Consider the following 17343-nt stretch of genomic DNA (forward strand, 5'->3'; position numbering starts at 1 on the left):
AAAATCACGTTTTTCTTCTTCTTCAAGTCACATAAATAATTAAACCAAGATCACGGTCAATTTAATCTTTTAAATGAGCGAAATAATCAATTTGGATAATAAGTCATAACCCATAAAATGCAAATTTTTGCTTAATAAAGCTGAACAATTAACTCGAGACAACTCAAATATGTTCACCCTTCCTTCCACGTGCATGTACGTGAAAGAAAAAAAAAATAAATAGTAAATAATTCTCATTAATTTGAAGGTGTCTACTTCAAAAGTCACGACTATGGGAATAAAATGAGTCTAGGCACCCGGGACCCAGTACCGAGTTTATCATAGGGAATGTAAAGCTCTAACGGTGAAATATAAAAAAATGACTATTTTATTAATGTGCGTCCATTTATAAATGATGATCATTTCAAAATTCAATATATAATATGCATAATCTAATCATATTTTGGCTAAATTTGCCTGAGTGCCCATCATTTTTAAGACCAAATGGGTTGGTTGAGATCAACTTATCTGAGTGTATTGCTTGCAGGTTAATTTCTGATACGAATTTTGACGTGAGGCTACAAAAGTTTCCCTCAAGAAAGATCAACCTAAACCCAGATAACTCTCAATATTTCTGTCCTCGATGATTTTGTATATTGAATTTGTTGATTATTCACGTATTATCTCTCAAGGAATCACAACGCAGAATGTAAACAAACGCTTAATAAAAATTATTGCAACATAAATATTTTACGTGGTTCGGTTCGTAAACCTACATCCATGGTAGCCTGAGAGAAGAATTCTACCATAAAATTTGAGATAGTGTACAATGAATAACTAGGAAAAATCACTCGCATCTAGTCAACCTATAGTGATGATGTCCGGATTAATTAGGTATGAGTTTTGTGGACAATTACACCGGACCGGGTTGGGGAGTCGGAAGAATCTCTGGCATAGCTACTTCGACGCTCAAGTCAGTCAAAGGTTTTGTACCAAGAGAATGTATAGAGAATATGCGTATTTTTTGCAAGTATATCAGAATGAATTAATGTCAAACAAACCTAATATTTATAGGAGAAAAGTCAATGATGACTTTATTTTTAATGCCCAACTGCTGCTCATGGCGAGATGGGTGTCCATGCCCTGCTCCCTGACAACTCCATATCTGATAGCTTATACTACTTCCAGCATAGTCAAATCACTTCTACGTTCGCTGAAAGACCGGTCAATGATGATCAAGACATGGCGCCTCATACCTGTGAACTCAGAGATGACACCTGTACCGGGGTGCTTGGGTAGATAACCGTGACATGGAGCACTGTCTACTAGTTATACTACCTGAGTTCTCACTACCCGTGCTCAGCTAAGAACCCAGCTCCTTCTGAACACTGGTTGGTTGCTCAACCTTTCTGGGTTCCTGATTACCCAAAACCCGAACTAAAGATGAACCGGGTACCTCTTTGCTGACCTGGATTTCTTCGGGGGTATCATAAATTCCCCCTTAGATAGTCGGGCTAGAGTTCTACTCGTTGTACCTAGCAATCCGAATGTGATTGGGCGGGAAATTCACATGATGCAGGGTTGACATTAGCATGATGTAAGCCCTAGCAGTTAAACGGTGGGATGCCGCTTCGTACTCTGTGCTCGTCTTTTCATTTATCCAGCACAATTTCCGTGTTCGTTTATTTGTTTAGAGATCAATGGTCCAGATCGTATATCTTCTGCCTATATAAAGTGATCGATTCTCCTCATTTTTCATTTTGTCATCTTTGCGTTTTGTTCACAAGCTCTCCGTATTTAGGCGTCTTCTATTCCCCTCTCAGGAGATTTTTGCATACTTCGTCCTGTATTTTTCCCCATTCATTCGTAAGTTTTCTTCTTTTTCTGCTAGACAATGTCTAATTCTACTTCTTCCACCTCTGGAGCGAATGCACGTGTCTCATCTGGTTATGATTCCACGTCGATGCACTCAGCTTCTTCTTCCTCCTCCTCCAAAAGACCAGACATCCTTCATTTCCCCAAAAAATCAAAAAAGCCAAAAACAAACCCTGAGTCTGTCGGGACATCCCGAGATTTGAAGAAGGGAAGGGCAAGGCCCACGCCCTCAGTTCTTCTCAAACCGATGTCCTGTGTATCCCCTAATTTTCTTCCATGAGGAGTACCTTGTGCCTAGGGGCCGAAGAGGACCTTAAGGTCCTTGGATCTATCACTTCTTCCTACCAAATCTTGATTCCTAGACCCTCTGACAGGGCTGATTAGCCCGGATGGTTTCTTTACTTTCTTCTAGGATCAGGTTCTTAGTTGTCTTAGATTCCCCCTTCCCTCTTTCTACGTTGAGGTGGCCCACTTCCTCGGGGTCTCTAAACCAACTTCACCCCAATTTTTTTCGGATAATGTATATCCTCTTCAAAATGAATAATCTCCTCATTAACCCACTTATTCTCCACTACTTCTTTGTATGCCGGTTTGGATACAATGGCTTTTCCATGTCTGCCTTGTTGAAGAGAAGGATTCTTGTTGATATCCCCTCTTCCTTGAAGGGATGGAAAGGCAGATTATTTTATATCACCCTCTCCCCTTCCGCAGTGCTTGACTGGCTTCTTGTCTTGCCTTCCCACTCAACTCGAACTTCCTCGAGCCTACAAATTCAGGAGCCTTATACTCGAGCCAAGAACTCATGGATGGGAAAAAATTTTCCTCTTCCCTCCTTATAACCGAGGAAAATTTAGTGGCCTATGAGTTGAGTGCATGGGCTGAGGACACTATAGATAGGATGATTGATGAACTAGCTAATTCGGGCGCTCAACCCGGTAATTCACCTCTTTCTTTCCTTACTTCTTACCTTTGCTCTTTTCCTATATTGCTACTTAATATTTCTTTCTTTCCCCACTTTTTTTTTGCAGATAACTCGAAAATGCAATAAGTCTTTTCTAGGAGGCGTTTTTTTCAGATAACTTGAAAATCCAAGAAGTCTTTACCAAGAGGTGTGCTACTGAGAAGGCGGCTAAACAAAAGAAAAGGGCTGCCCAAAAAGCGGTTCTAGAAGAGAAAGCTTTGGTCCAACAGATAGCTGTAGAAGCCCGGGCTACAGCTGAGACTTAGGCCTCCTAAGGTAAGCTCACTGATGAAGCCAGGGTGGAGGGCCACGAAAAAGAAGGGACAAAGCGCTCTAGCTCTCCCGAGGACTCTGTAAATCACCTTCCCCTTGTTCGAAGGAAGCGAAAGGCAATGTCCACCCCCGAGCAAGTCCTACTAATCGATGCAGATGTGGGGGGGGGGGGGGTGGTGGGCAGTTTTTCCGTGGCAGTTCACTCTGTTCCCTCGTCTTCAACCAACATTCCCACCAAGTCCTGCCAACCCAGCCCCCAAGGACTTCAGGGTAACCTCTTCCTGGATGGTATTTCTTTATCCTGGGTTAAGCTTGTCAAGGCCTTACTTTCCCCTGCTGAAGAAACTCATCTCCGGAGCCTATCTCCTAACCACAAGCAAACCCTTTCCCTCTTTTCTTTTTGTTTTTCAATAGTTTTAGTTTTTTTTATTCATCATCCTTTTGCAGGGCCTCTCCAAATGTTTATAGCAACCTATAAGGAGGTTGCTTTTCTAGCCAAGAAAGAGGCCAACCGAGCTCGGGCTGCCAATGAGATTCATCGACAAGTCAAAGGTGAGCTGGAGCGAGCCCGGCGCCTGCACGTAGAGGTAGTGATCGGCCTGAGGACTTCCTCAGAGGCAATCTATCAGCAACTGGAAGTGGCCCATGAGAACTTCGGCTGGCCTGGATAGAAGCTGAAGCTACAAATGTCCGGGCTAAAACTCCAAGTGCCCAACTCTCGACTTCGGAAGCACGAGACCAATCTTTGGTCGAGGAGCTCAACATTGAAATGGTCCGAGCAGCTGAAGCTAAATCTGCCTTGGCTGCCACGGTCAATTCTAAGAAGAATGGCGAGCTGCCTTCCTTTGCTTGGGTGAGTTCAAGATAGCCATAGAAGACAGAGCTTACTCATTCTTCAGGACCGGCTTCGATAAATGCCAATAGCAGTTCGCGGAGGCCAGGCTTATTCCGAAAAATAGGGAAAGCTTCCCTGAGTTCGACCGAGCCATCTATTCTTTTCCGAAAGAAGGTGAGGAGGTAACAGAGAAAGAAACCAGTGGGACTGAAAGTCCAGCTCGTGTAGAATAGGCTTGTAATAATTTTCTTTTAATATGCTTTTCCGACCTCCCGGCCTTTGTTCTTTCCCCTTGTTTTTATTTCTTCTTGGATAAGTATACTTAACTGAAATATTCACTTCTTTTTTAAAAAAAAATTTTAAGTATCAAGAAGTGCTCGGGCCTCGGAAGGCTTGTTTTAACATAAACTGACCGTAGGTTTGTAGATCTTAAAAAATTCCTAAATGTAAGGAAGTAATCGGGACTTCACACCACCCGATTAGATAAAATATTGGGGCCTCGTGCTTCCCAGGTTTAGATAAAATATCGGGACCTCATGACTGTCAGGTTTAGATAAAATACTGGGCTGGGGTCTCATGTCTCCCTGATTTAGATAAAATTTTTGCACATACTTTGAAATACAGAAATAATTCCATTAGTATTCTGATAATTAGTATAATTCAATCATAATACTTCTTTTAGTGAAAATCATTCCAAGGTCTTTTCAGAGACCGATCCTGACCATATTCCAAATATAACGCCCCCGAACTAACTTTTCGAATGACTTTATAAAGTCTTTCTCATTGGGCTTCTAATTTACCAACATATCTAACCAGATTGGGTTTTTTGAGGACAAGATCACCAACTTGAAATTCCCAAGGTCGGACTCGCTGATTATATGTTCGCATGACTCGACTGCGATATTCTTCCATTCAGATGATAGATCTTTCTCTCTTTTCTTCCACTAATTCTAACTCTTGAGCCCGGGATGTATGGTTTTCCTCCGAATAAGCCTCGACTCGACTGATGTCTGCCCGATTTCAGCAGGTATGATAGCTTCATATCCGTACACCAAGCTAAAAGGAGTTTCCCCTATGCGGCCCTAGAGGTAGTTTTGTAAAATCATGAGATAATTGGAAGCGTTCTATTAATGACTTAATTCTGTCCATTTTCTTGTGGGTAGGTGACTGATGTAAATGACTGGGTAATCTTCATTTCTTCATACCAAGCTGTAATTCTTCGTCCTTGGAACTGCCGGCCATTATCAGATATCAACGTTATTGGTAGCCCGAATCAGTGGACTGTGTTTTCCATAAAAACTTGAGTTACTCATCTTCTGTGATTCTGGCAAGGGACTCAACCTCCACCCATTTGGAGAAATAATCGACTGCCACTAACATGAACTTATATTGTGCCCAAAATACTGGAAGGGTCCCACAATATAAAGACCCCACTGCTCAAACTAGTAGGATATTCGAACAGGCTTCATCGATGAGGCCGGGCTGTGAGGGAAATTACCATACCGATGACATCCCTCACAAGATCGGATTATATCCAAGGCATCTGTACCCATAGTAGGCCATCAGAATCCAGCCAACAGTGCTTTCCAAGTGAGTGCTACGGCCCCGAGATGGTCCCCACGGCACCTTTCATGAATTTTTCTTAATACATACCCTGTTTCTTCCCCAGCCAAACACTTGAGAATCGTGCCCTGGAACGACCGTCGATACAACACTCCATTAATATACTGAAGCAGAGCATTGCTTCTTAATTTTCTGAGCTTGTTTAGGGTCCTCTGGTAATTGGTTTGTGAAAATGTACTTGAGCATAGGTGTCTTCCATGAGTCTTCCTGGGAGATTACTGGGCTAGTGTCTATGGTTTGTACCAGTTTGGTGTGAAAAATAACATCCCTGCTACTCTCTCCTATTAAGGAATATGTCATTTTGGCGAGTGCATCGGCTTCCACATTTTCCTTCCTGGAAATCTGCTCTGTGCTCCAATTGGTAAAACTTTCTGATAGCTCCTGAATGACTTTTAAGTGTTTTTTTAATCTTTCTTCCTGGACTTCATAGGAAACTTTTACCTGCTGAATATCCAACTGAGAGTCTGAGTAAATAATGATCAGGGCAGCTCTAGCTTCCTGGGTAGCTCTCATGCCGATCACAACCGACTCATACTCGGCCTAAGTATTCGAGGCCAGAAAATCTAATCTGACTACAATTTTTATTTTCTCGCCAACTGGAGAAAGAAGAACGATCCCGACCACCCCGCTTCCATCCATGCTGGCAACGCCTTCCACAAACACTTTCCACACTTTTCCAGCTCGGGCTTTGTCATCTCGATCCAGAAATCTGACAAAGCTTGAGCTTTTATTACAGTCGTTGGTTGATAGGTGATATCATGCTCTTCGAGTTCTATTGTCCATTTTACCAGCCTCCCCGAAATATCTGGATTTTTCATGATTCTCCCCAATGAACTGTTGGTGAGGACAATGATAGATAGGATGAGACATGAAGTAGGGTCTCAACTTTCTTGCAGTTATGATCAATGCCAAAGGCACCTTCTTGAGCTCAGTATGCCTCAACTCGGGTCCTCTAAGAGCATGACTTACATAATACACTGATTTCTGGTTAACTCCTTCTTCTTATACAAGGATCGAGCTTACAGCGTATTCAGAAGCATACAAGTAGATCAACAATTTTTCTCTCAGCTCGGGTTTAACCCAGATGAGCAATCCAACTAGAATATTCTTCAAATCTTGAAATGTTTGCTCAGTTTTATCATCTCATCCGAATCTTTGTGCTTTCCTCAATATCTGAAAGAAAGAATAACTTCGATGTGATAATCTTGGTAAGAACTGGGACAGAGCTGCAATTTGACCCGTTAGCTTTTGTACCTCTTTGACCGTTTTGGGAGAAACCATCTCCAACTTAGCCTTCACCTTCTCCGAGTCGACTTCAATTCCTCTATCTGTTACTATAAAGCCAATAAATTTGCCACTCTTGACTCCAAAAGTACATTTTAATGTATTCAACTTGACCTCATACTTCATGAGAGTTGAGAAAGTTTTTTCAAGATCTAGGATAAAGCTTGATTTCTCCTTAGACTTGATCAAAATGTCATCAATATACACCTTGACATTCCTTCTTGGTTTTTTCTCGAAAATTTTATCCATCAACCGTTAATAAGTGGCCCATGCATTTTTCGAACCAAACGGCATCATTGTATAACCATATGTACCACCAGAAGTTGTAAAACCGGCCTTGTCTTTATCTTCCCGAGCCAAAGGGATTTGATGATATCCTTGGTAGGTATCCATAAAACATTGTAACTCATAAAGCAAGGTGGAGTCAACCAGCTAACTGACCCGAGGCAAAGGATAACAGTCTTTGGGACGGGCTTTGTTAAGATCCCTGAAATTCACACACATTCTCCACTTGCCTGTAGTTTTTGGACTGAGACCACATTTGATAGCCGAGTTGGGAATTGGATTTCTCAGAATTGGCTAGCTTTCAAAAGTTCTTCTACTTGCTCATCTATTATCCTATCTTTCTCTGGTCCGAAATATCTTTTCTTTTTGCACCAGTGATAGAGAACTTGGGAGGGTGTTCAGTTTGTGCTCAATTGCGTGAGCTGGAATCTCAACTAACTCTGCAGGAGACAACGCAAAAATATCTACATTATGTGGCAAACAAGCTATTAATTGAGCCCGAGTGGATGACTCCATGTCCTGGGCAACTTTGGTGTTTCTCCTGAGATTCCAGAGAATTAAAACAATTTCTTCTCGCTCCTCTTCCATTACCGCCTGTACTTCCTTTACTGAATCTGAGTTTATAGCTATAATAGCCAGATCCAAGAATCTGAGTTTATAGCTCTTGACAAATGTGCTGAAGTGGATGAATGGATGCGTCAAATCTTATAAGATGTTCCAAGATGGGAAAACCTATGCTGATCATAAGTATGCATTGTGATATCAATCTGCGATTGGAAGGGCACAAAACAATATGTATAACGGTAATTCTATGCATAACATCGTAGACACAATATCATTAAATAACTACTCTCAACTGGAGTTATCTCTGTTGACTACGTAAAGTCAAAAGATAATATAGCGGATCCAATAACCAAATGATTAAACAAAGAGTTAGTTGTGAAATTGTCAAGGGGAATGGGGCTTAAGCTTATAGAATAAATTGGTGCGAAGGAAACTCAATCTATGCTGACTGGAGATCCCAAAAACTAAGTTCAATGAGACAACCTAATTGCGCTGATTTGGTGGATCACTGTGGGAGGTATACCTAGTTCATTCATCTTATAAAAAAAATGAACGTTGAGGATAATCATATGACTTTTAATGATTTTGATTAGAAGTAATAAGATTCTAATGAGAAGCAATAAGAATCACCTATGTGAGAGAAAAGTGGGGCCTGCTTTGAAGGAATTTTTAGGCTCGATTCTAGGCCGTTTATCAGAACCAGACGTGTGTTCATGGCCAAAAACGAACACAATCATGAGAACAAAATTGTATCATGTAGATTTTTGTTTGAAGTATATCTTAATCTACATAAACGACAGAACAATTCAAGGACATCATCTCTATTGGCCAGCTAGTAAAGCAAATATATTTCATAAAGGAATGTTCAAAGGGTAACACCTACCTATTCTATGTAGGATTCAACTATAGAACTTTATCACCAATATTTGTATCAAATTTCATTCATCTTAGAATTGTTGGAAATTTGAATTAAATTTAAAGTGTGAATGAAAAATATGGCTAATGAACATGAAAGTGTCTTTTAGATCTCCATATTCTTAAGTTAATTGTGGCTCGTAATTGTGAAGTATCTTTTGACTTTCATATTCTTGAGTTAATTGAAGAATTTTGGTTCTTCATATTCTTGAGTTAATTGCAAGATTAATTGAGCTAATTAATCTTTCATGACTTTTGGTTTGCATTTTGAAGCTTATAAATATTGTGTCTATTTCCCCAATCCATAAATAAAATATATTTTACATACACAATCTAGATCTTACTTAAGTATTCTCTTGCATTTCATATTATTAAATTTTCATTTTGTTAATTTTTGATGATAAAATGAATGTACGTTTTCAGTTCACCGGTGTAGTTACTTCATACTAAATTGTTACATGATTTTATTGTTGTATCCTAGGAAACAAGTTGTCCATCCTGATCCTTGAAATCAGTTCGGAGGGGAAAAATTTGTTTAAGGAAATTGTACTTCGTACATGCCTCGGTTTGATTTACTAGTTTTCTATTGTTTTACATACTCGATATTTATACTTCCAGCTCCACACTGCTTATGTTTAGTGCTTGTCTGTATCTATACAATATTTCTTTCGTTTATTGCTCTATAATTGTTGTTTTCATTTTCAAATTTTGGCATTTTGGCTAACAGGGTGGATATGGAAATCAAGTAGCCGGGAATTATGAGCAAGGTAGGTATTAAAAGATGCAAAGGGGAACGGGAGGTGGTCGAAGGTCCCAATGTGGAGAAAGGGCTTACACGGGGCGATATGAGGCAAAAAGGTAATTGGTTCATACTCAATGTGAGAACCGAAAATATTGCACTGATGTAATTAATAATTGTAAGGAAATTATCAAAAGATTTTTATGGTATTAAATGAGATATGATTATGGGATAATAATTATTGGGAAATATTGGGTATCAAAACAATAATATCTACCTTAAGGCATGCACAATTTCGAAATTTGGAAAGATAATTTATAAGATGGAGATATCCTACAAGATCAAAGAACTAAGGCATGATTATTGCTAGAAATTTTGAAATCCCCCTAGATTAGTTGCCTAAAATTTTGTGATGGATAGATACTAGTATGATTGGAAACTATATCATCAAAGTTGGCTCAAAATCCCTTGACCTAGCATCATGATTTCGAGCCAAGCAAAAAGGGGAAAGAATCAAGGTTAAATCCCACAAGTTTGGTAGCCAAATAAGCTTTGCTTGGAAAAAAAATATGAGGAGTCAACCGTGTGATTTGCAGGCAAATTATGGGCATGATTTGATTACCTTGTTGAGCCTCATCTCATCCACCTATAAATACTCCATCATTCCTACTCATTCCATACTCAAGATTTTCGAAATTCCCCTTGCTGAAAGTCTCGAAATTCAGCAACATTCACTAGCCAAACATCTACTCAAAATCCGTCCTAGAAAGCCAAGCCGAAGCGCCGCCGAGTGAAGAGCAAGGAACGATCCACTTTGAGAAGCCAAGCACCTACGTTTTCTTAGCATTCAAATACTGTAAGTGGGCTGTTTTAAATTTCGGTTTTATGCATATGAAATTTCGGTTTTTGGTTTAAAAATTTGGTCGAGCTCCGTCTGCCGTCTATACGATTTTATGAAATTTTGGTACGTTATATTTGGCACTGTGAGAACGCCCTGAAAATGGGTGGAATTCCAACATTTGGCCCTCAACGGTGGGATAGAACTATTTTATGGCCTCGCTCCCTTAGAGGATTAAAAATTAGGGATTGATATCAGTAAACCGTTAAAGGTGAAAAATTGCAGTGTTGTTATGTTATGGATACGATGTTACGTTTATAAAAAGCATGCTGTATTTATATGTATGTTTCGAAAATATTATAAAATTGGTATGTTGTGTTCAATATCCCCCATTTACTGAGTATTCCCAAAATACTCACCCCCCTTACAACCCTTCCCAGATAAGCCCGAAGAGGAAATCGAGGAAGAAGAGTCCGAATAATTTGGGGGATGGTGATGGTTCGAGAATTAGATTAAGTTTAAAAGTTCATCATTGTTATTCAGATGTACATTTCCGCTTTAACTCTAGCCGTTTTTATGAAATTTCGGTATTGTAAGACAATTGTTATTTCATTTGAAATTATGATATATAAACTGGTTCGGTTTATACTGTGCTACAAAAGGCTTGTTGTTTCGATTGTGTGATTGTTAAACAACGCCAGTGTCAATCCCGAGTCTCGGGACGTGACATTTAATCAGAGCCGGTCACCGGCATGGAACACCGGAAAATAAGTGCTATGCGGGGCAAAGTGCTACGTGCATGGCAGCCATCTTTTGAACCTGCGGGGCAAAGTGCTACATGACGGGAGCCACCTCTAGATTCTCGACGCTAGTGGATCGAGGGGTCAGGCCGTGACGAGGACGTCGCGTTCTGAAGGAGAGGTGATTGTGATACCCTTGTCCCACATCTTTAAAATGAGTTTATAATGGCTTACAATGGACTTCTGTAACAACTTGGGTTAATCATTTTCGTAAAGCGAGGACGGATACGAAATAGTTGCAATAGGGGCCCATTGTGCAGTCACGCAGCCGCGGGACCTGGGCTCGGGGCGTGACAATTGCTATCAGAGCCGCCAGGTTCATAATCCAGGTGGGGAAAAAATTTTTCGAGAAAAAAATTTTCGGTGAGATTTTGAAAATTGGCCAATGCTATTCCCTCCAAAATGGCCCAACGAGCGGTTTTCACAACTTTGCTGTGAGGTAGGGGCTGAAATTGCGAAATCCCTTCGTTTAGACCTCCAAAACGTCGTTTTTGCCGTTTTAGGAAATATTCGTAGACCCTATAACTTCTCATAGAAAATTCCGAATTCGATTCCGTCGATTGTTCTGGAATCCTCTCGACGTATTCTTTCTATCCATGGGTCAATATCCAAAATTTTTATTTTTGAAAAATTTCTCGAAAAATCTCGTTCAACGCGTTTTTTTTGTGCTAGTTAGAGGACTTTTATGGAATTTTATTATGAGAACAATTAGTATTTGTCTATATAGTTGGGAATATACATATAAGAGATATATTGACATAAGCTTTCAATTTAAGATTAAATATTTGACTCGGGAATGATAAGTTAATTATGAAAAACTAACAGGATAATATATGATATAAGAATTATATAATAAGTTTTGGGTATTCCGATAGAGAAATTGATTTTGTGTTAACAGTTTACTGTATGGGCATTAAGTTTGGGTTATTAAGAATGTTAAGCGTTAGCTTTAAATATTTAGGACCTTAGAATATCTTGTGAGACAGTGTCCTCATGTTAAGGAATTTATATTGTTTTGGGATAACAAGTAGGCTACGACCTTACGTAAATACAATAAGTTATGAGATATTGATTGGTATCAAGGAAAGTATAGTACAATAAGTTTTGACTTTTTATGGTACTAAAAATGATTCAAAGAGAATGAAATTCAATGAAATCTTTTGTGTTAGAGCGTGATAGGCTCATGGTCTTGATGGAAGTAAGATTTAGGAAATAAAAAAATAATTATTTGAGGTAACGACTAGGTTATAATTTTCGGGATTGAAATCAATAAGCTATAGATCGATATTGAGTTAAGTTCAATATTTTATATGGGTTTTTAATTTTTGAGATTGTAATCGGGATAATTTAAGATAAGATAAAATTAGTATCAATTCGCATATGTTTAGTGTCGACTTGATTCAACTCACACCGGTAGATTTCGACGCCATCCTAAGGATGAACTGTTTATCTAAGAGCAATAGTAGATGGCCATAGCAAGAATGTCAAACTCTAAACCCCAAATCAAGAAGAAATCAGGTACCATGGCGATGCCAAGGAACATAAATACATTTTTCTGTTACCCAGACTTGGAAAGCTATAATATCGAAAGAAGAAGTTTACCTAGCAATGGTAAACAAAGTGCAAGAAGGAGATAAGCTGAAGTTGGAAGATATTTCAGTATTACGAAAATTTTCATACATTTTTCTAGAAAGGCTTCTTGGAATGTTCTCAGACTAAAAAGTAGAGTTCGAGATAAATTCGGTACCAGTGATACACTAATCTCCAATACACTGTATCGAATGGCTCCAGACGAACTAAAGGAGCTAAAAGAACAACTTCAAGAGTTGTTAGACAAAAAGCAGATTAGGCCAAGTACATCCCCCTGGGGAGCTACAGTCCTATTTGTAAAGAAGAAATATAGAAGTATGAGATTGTGTATAAATTATAGAGAACTCAATAAGATCGCAATCAAGAATGAATATATTCTTCCAATAATAGACGGTCTTTTCGACCAACTTAAATTAGCTACAGTCTTCTCCAAGCTCGAACTGAGAACATGCTATCATCAGCTAAAGGTCATAGCAGAAGACACTCCAATGTCAGCATACAGGATAAGGTCATCAGTGGAACTAAGGAATTAGAGGCAATTCTAGATTAGCCGAAACATAGGAATGCAACCGAAATTACAAGCTTCTTTGGGTTACCAGGCTATCAGCTGAAATTCGTCGAGGGCTTCTATTCAGTAGTCATATCACCGACGAGACTCGCACAAAAGAACTATGAATTCAACTGAAGAGAAAGATGTGAAAGGGCTTTCAAACATTAAAGAAGAAGCTATCATCTACACCAATGTTGGTATTATCTACTTAAGACAAGGATTTTACCATCTACAGCGAAGCATCAAAGAAAGATCTCATAGGCGTACTCATGGAAGACATGCTAGTCAACTAAAGCCGCATGAGCAAAACTGCCCTACTCACGATCTCGAGTTGGCAGCAGTGATCTTTGCTTTGAAAATTTGGAGACGCTATCTCTACGATGCCAAGTGTGAAATATTCACAGACCACCAAGCCTCAAGTATTTTTCATGAAAAAAAATTAAAATGAGGCAAAGAAGGTGGATAGAGTTACTCAAGAACTATGACTTGACAATAAGCTACCATCCTGACAAGGCAACTAAGGTAGTCGATGCTTTAAGTCGGAGTAACATGGGTGAGATAACCCTAGCATCACTCTATGCGCAACCATGCCTTCGGGAAGAAGTCAAGTTAAATTAGAGTCGAGACACGACACTCGAGAAGTTCAAAGAACAAGCCAAGGAAATAAAGTCGTCAGATTTTCAAGTGGGCCCAGACGGAATCGTGGGGATGAGAGGACGATTGTGTGTGCCAGACATCGACAATCTTCGATAGGAAGTGACTGAAAGAGGCGCATAAGTCAACATTCCAGATCTATACCATCAGTACAAAGATGTATAGGGATTTGAAAGAAAATTTCTGGCGAAGCAAGATGAAATAGATGTCGCCGAGTTTATATTTAAGTGACAAGTATGCCAACAAGTAAAAGTCAAGTATCAATGACTGGAAGGACTACTGCAACCATTAGAATCCTAGAATGGAAACGAGAACATATTTCCATGGATTTCGTTGTAGAATTGTCAAAGTCAATACAGAGTCACGACGGGGTACGTATAATCGTAGATAGACTCATAAAATCTGCGTACTTTCTACTCGTCCGAAGGAATTATAATATTGACAAGTTGGCTACTCTATACATGGAAAACATTATACGGCTACATAAAGTGCCTACAATCATATTGTCGGATAGAGATCTAAGATTTGTGTCACGTCTGTGGTAGAGCTTTCAAAAAGCCATGAGAACAAAAGTTACTCTTAGTACGGCTTATAACCCTTAAATTGATGGTCAAACAGAGAGAATGATTCAAACCCTAGAGGGTTTGATAAGGGCATGTGCCAATGACTTCAATAGTAATTGAAGTGAAAATATATCCCTGATAGAATTCGCCTACAATAACAGCTATCACAGCAGCATCGGAATGGCTCCATACGAAGCTCTTTATGGAAGAAAATGTCGATCACCACTTTACTGGGATGAAGTGGGAGAGAAAGCTATAGTGGGACCCGAGCTAGTACAGATGACCGTGGACAAGGTTAAGATTGTTCGGGAAAAACTCAAGGCAGCTCAAGACCGACAGAAGAGTTGGGCAGATCTGAAAGGAAGGCCGGTAGAGTTCAACGTGGGCGAGAAAGCTTATGTGAAAGTCTCGCCTATGAGAGGAGTTGTTCGATTCAGTAAGACCGGGAAATTGAACCCTCGATATGTTGGACCATTTGAGATCTTAGAAAAAGTAGGCACGCTAGCATGCAGAATGGCACTGCCACCAAGCATGTCAAGAATCCACAACGTGTTCCACGTGTCCTAACTGAGAAGGTACATTCCAGACCCGAGTCACGTGTTGGAAGTAGGACCACTCTTGACCGAAGGAGACTTGGGAGAAAGCCTGAAATACGAAGAAGTTCCTATCAGGGTCGTGGACATCAAAGAACAAGTCCTCAGGCGACGCATCATTCCCTACGTCAAAGTGCAGTGGTCCAACCACACAGAACGAGAAGCAACTTGGGAAGTGGAAGAGAAGATGCGAAAGGAATATCCCTACCTATTTAGAGACCAGGCCAACTCCAGTTTCGAGGACGAAACTTCTCATAAGGAGGGAGGGATGTGAGAACCGAAAATATTGCACTAATGTAATTAATAATTGTAAGGAAATTATCGTAAGATTTTTATGGTATTAAATGAGATATGATTATGTGATAATAATTATTGGGAAATATTGGGTATCAAGACAATAATATCTACCTTAAGGCATACACAATTTCGAAATTTGGAAAGATAATTTATAAGATGGAGATATCCTACAAGATCAAAGAACTAAGGCATGATTATTGCTAGAAATTTCGAAATCCCCCTAGATTAGTTGCCTAAAATTTTGTGATGGATAGATACTAGTATGATTGGAAACTATATCATCAAAGTTGGCTCAAAATCTCTTGACCTAGCATCATGATTTCGAGCCAAGTAAAAAGGGGAAAGAATCAAGGTTAATTCCCACAAGTTTGGTAGCCAAATAAGCTTTGCTTGGAAAAAAATATGAGGTGTCAACCGTGTGATTTGCAGGCAAATTATGGGCATGATTTGATTACCTTGTTGAGCCTCATCTCATCCACCTATAAATACTCCATCATTCCTACTCATTCCCTACTCAAGATTTTCGAAATTCCCCTTGCTGAAAGTCTCGAAATTCAGCAGCATTCCCTAGCCAAACATCTACTCAAAATCCGTCCTAGAAAGCCAAGCCGAAGCGCCGCCGAGTGAAGAGCAAGGAACGATCCACTTTGAGAAGCCAAGCACCTACGTTTTCTTAGCATTCAAATACTGTAAGTGGGCTGTTTTAAATTTCGGTTTTATGCATATGAAATTTTCGGTTTTTGGTTTAAAAATTCGATCGAGCTCCGTCTCCCGTCTATACGATTTTATGAAATTTTGGTACGTTATATTTGGCACTGTGAAGACTCCCTGAAAATGGGTGGAATTCCAACATATGGCCCTTAACGGTGGGATAGAACCGTTTTATGGCTTTGCTCCCTTAGAAGATTAAAAATTAGGGACTGATATCAGTAAACCGTTAAAGGTGAAAAATCGCAGTGTTGTTATGTTACGGATACGATGTTACGTTTATGAAAAGCATGCTGTATTTATATGTATGTTTCGAAAATGTTATAAAATTGGTATGTTGTGTTCAATATCCCCCATTTACTGAGTATTCCCAAAATACTCACCCCCCTTACAACCCTTCCCAGATAAGCCCGAAGAGGAAATCGAGGAAGAAGAGTCCGAACAATTTTGGGGATGGTGATGGTTCGAGAATTAGATTAAGTTTAAATGCTCATTATTGTTATTCAGATGTACGTTTCCGCTTTAACTCTGTCGTTTTTATGAAATTTCGGTATTGTAAGACAATTGTTATTTCATTTGAAATTATGATATATAAACTGGTTCGGTTTATACTGTGCTACAAAAGGCTTGTTGTTTCGATTGTGTGATTGTTAAACAACGCCGGTGTCAATCCCGAGTCTCGGGGCGTGACACTCAATATTATTTTTTTTGCTTCTTCTCGATCTCTCTCGTGACCTAAATTATGAAGGGATTCACGGTTACTTATGGGAGAAATTTAGTGAGTGTAAGAAATGTGAAGCAGATGTAACATGACCAGGGAGTACGAACAAATTTAATGTTGAATTGCAACACTGATATTTCCTAAACAATGGTAATTTAAGAGGGTGTTGAATGATAGTACTATCCAATAACTTAAAGTTTTGAAATAACTACAACTTTTTGAGTATATAAATTTCCGTTTTGTTCTTAGAATTCCCTCCCTAAGGTGTTTTGTGCCATGTGCCATTGGAATAAAAGATGCCAAATGAAGGTTAGTTTGAATACTTGGTGTATGGTCTTGCACCCTGACTGAGTGGTTAAAAGATTCATTTTGTCTTCTGCACTACACTATTTAACTTTATTCAATAAAGTTTCACTGTGAATAAACAAGATACTTTATTGGATTTTGGGCGAACTTTGACCGAACTTGAAAATACTTGGGTCGAACATGGGCAGCCTTTCAGAGAACTTGGACAGCACCTGGGTCACGATTTGGGCAGCACCTGGTCACGATTTGGGCAGCACTTGGACGTGCCTAGCTGCTGCAATAAATGGTCGATACCAGCCTTTCTTCCTTCCGTGAGGTGGCCGAAATTATGAGTGATTTGTAATGATTTTTGGTGCGAGGATTTGTGAAAAGACTTGCATGTATTTATAG

This window comes from Primulina tabacum, chromosome 2 (genome assembly GCF_025594145.1).
Source record: "Primulina tabacum isolate GXHZ01 chromosome 2, ASM2559414v2, whole genome shotgun sequence".
Lineage (NCBI taxonomy): Eukaryota > Viridiplantae > Streptophyta > Magnoliopsida > Lamiales > Gesneriaceae > Primulina > Primulina tabacum.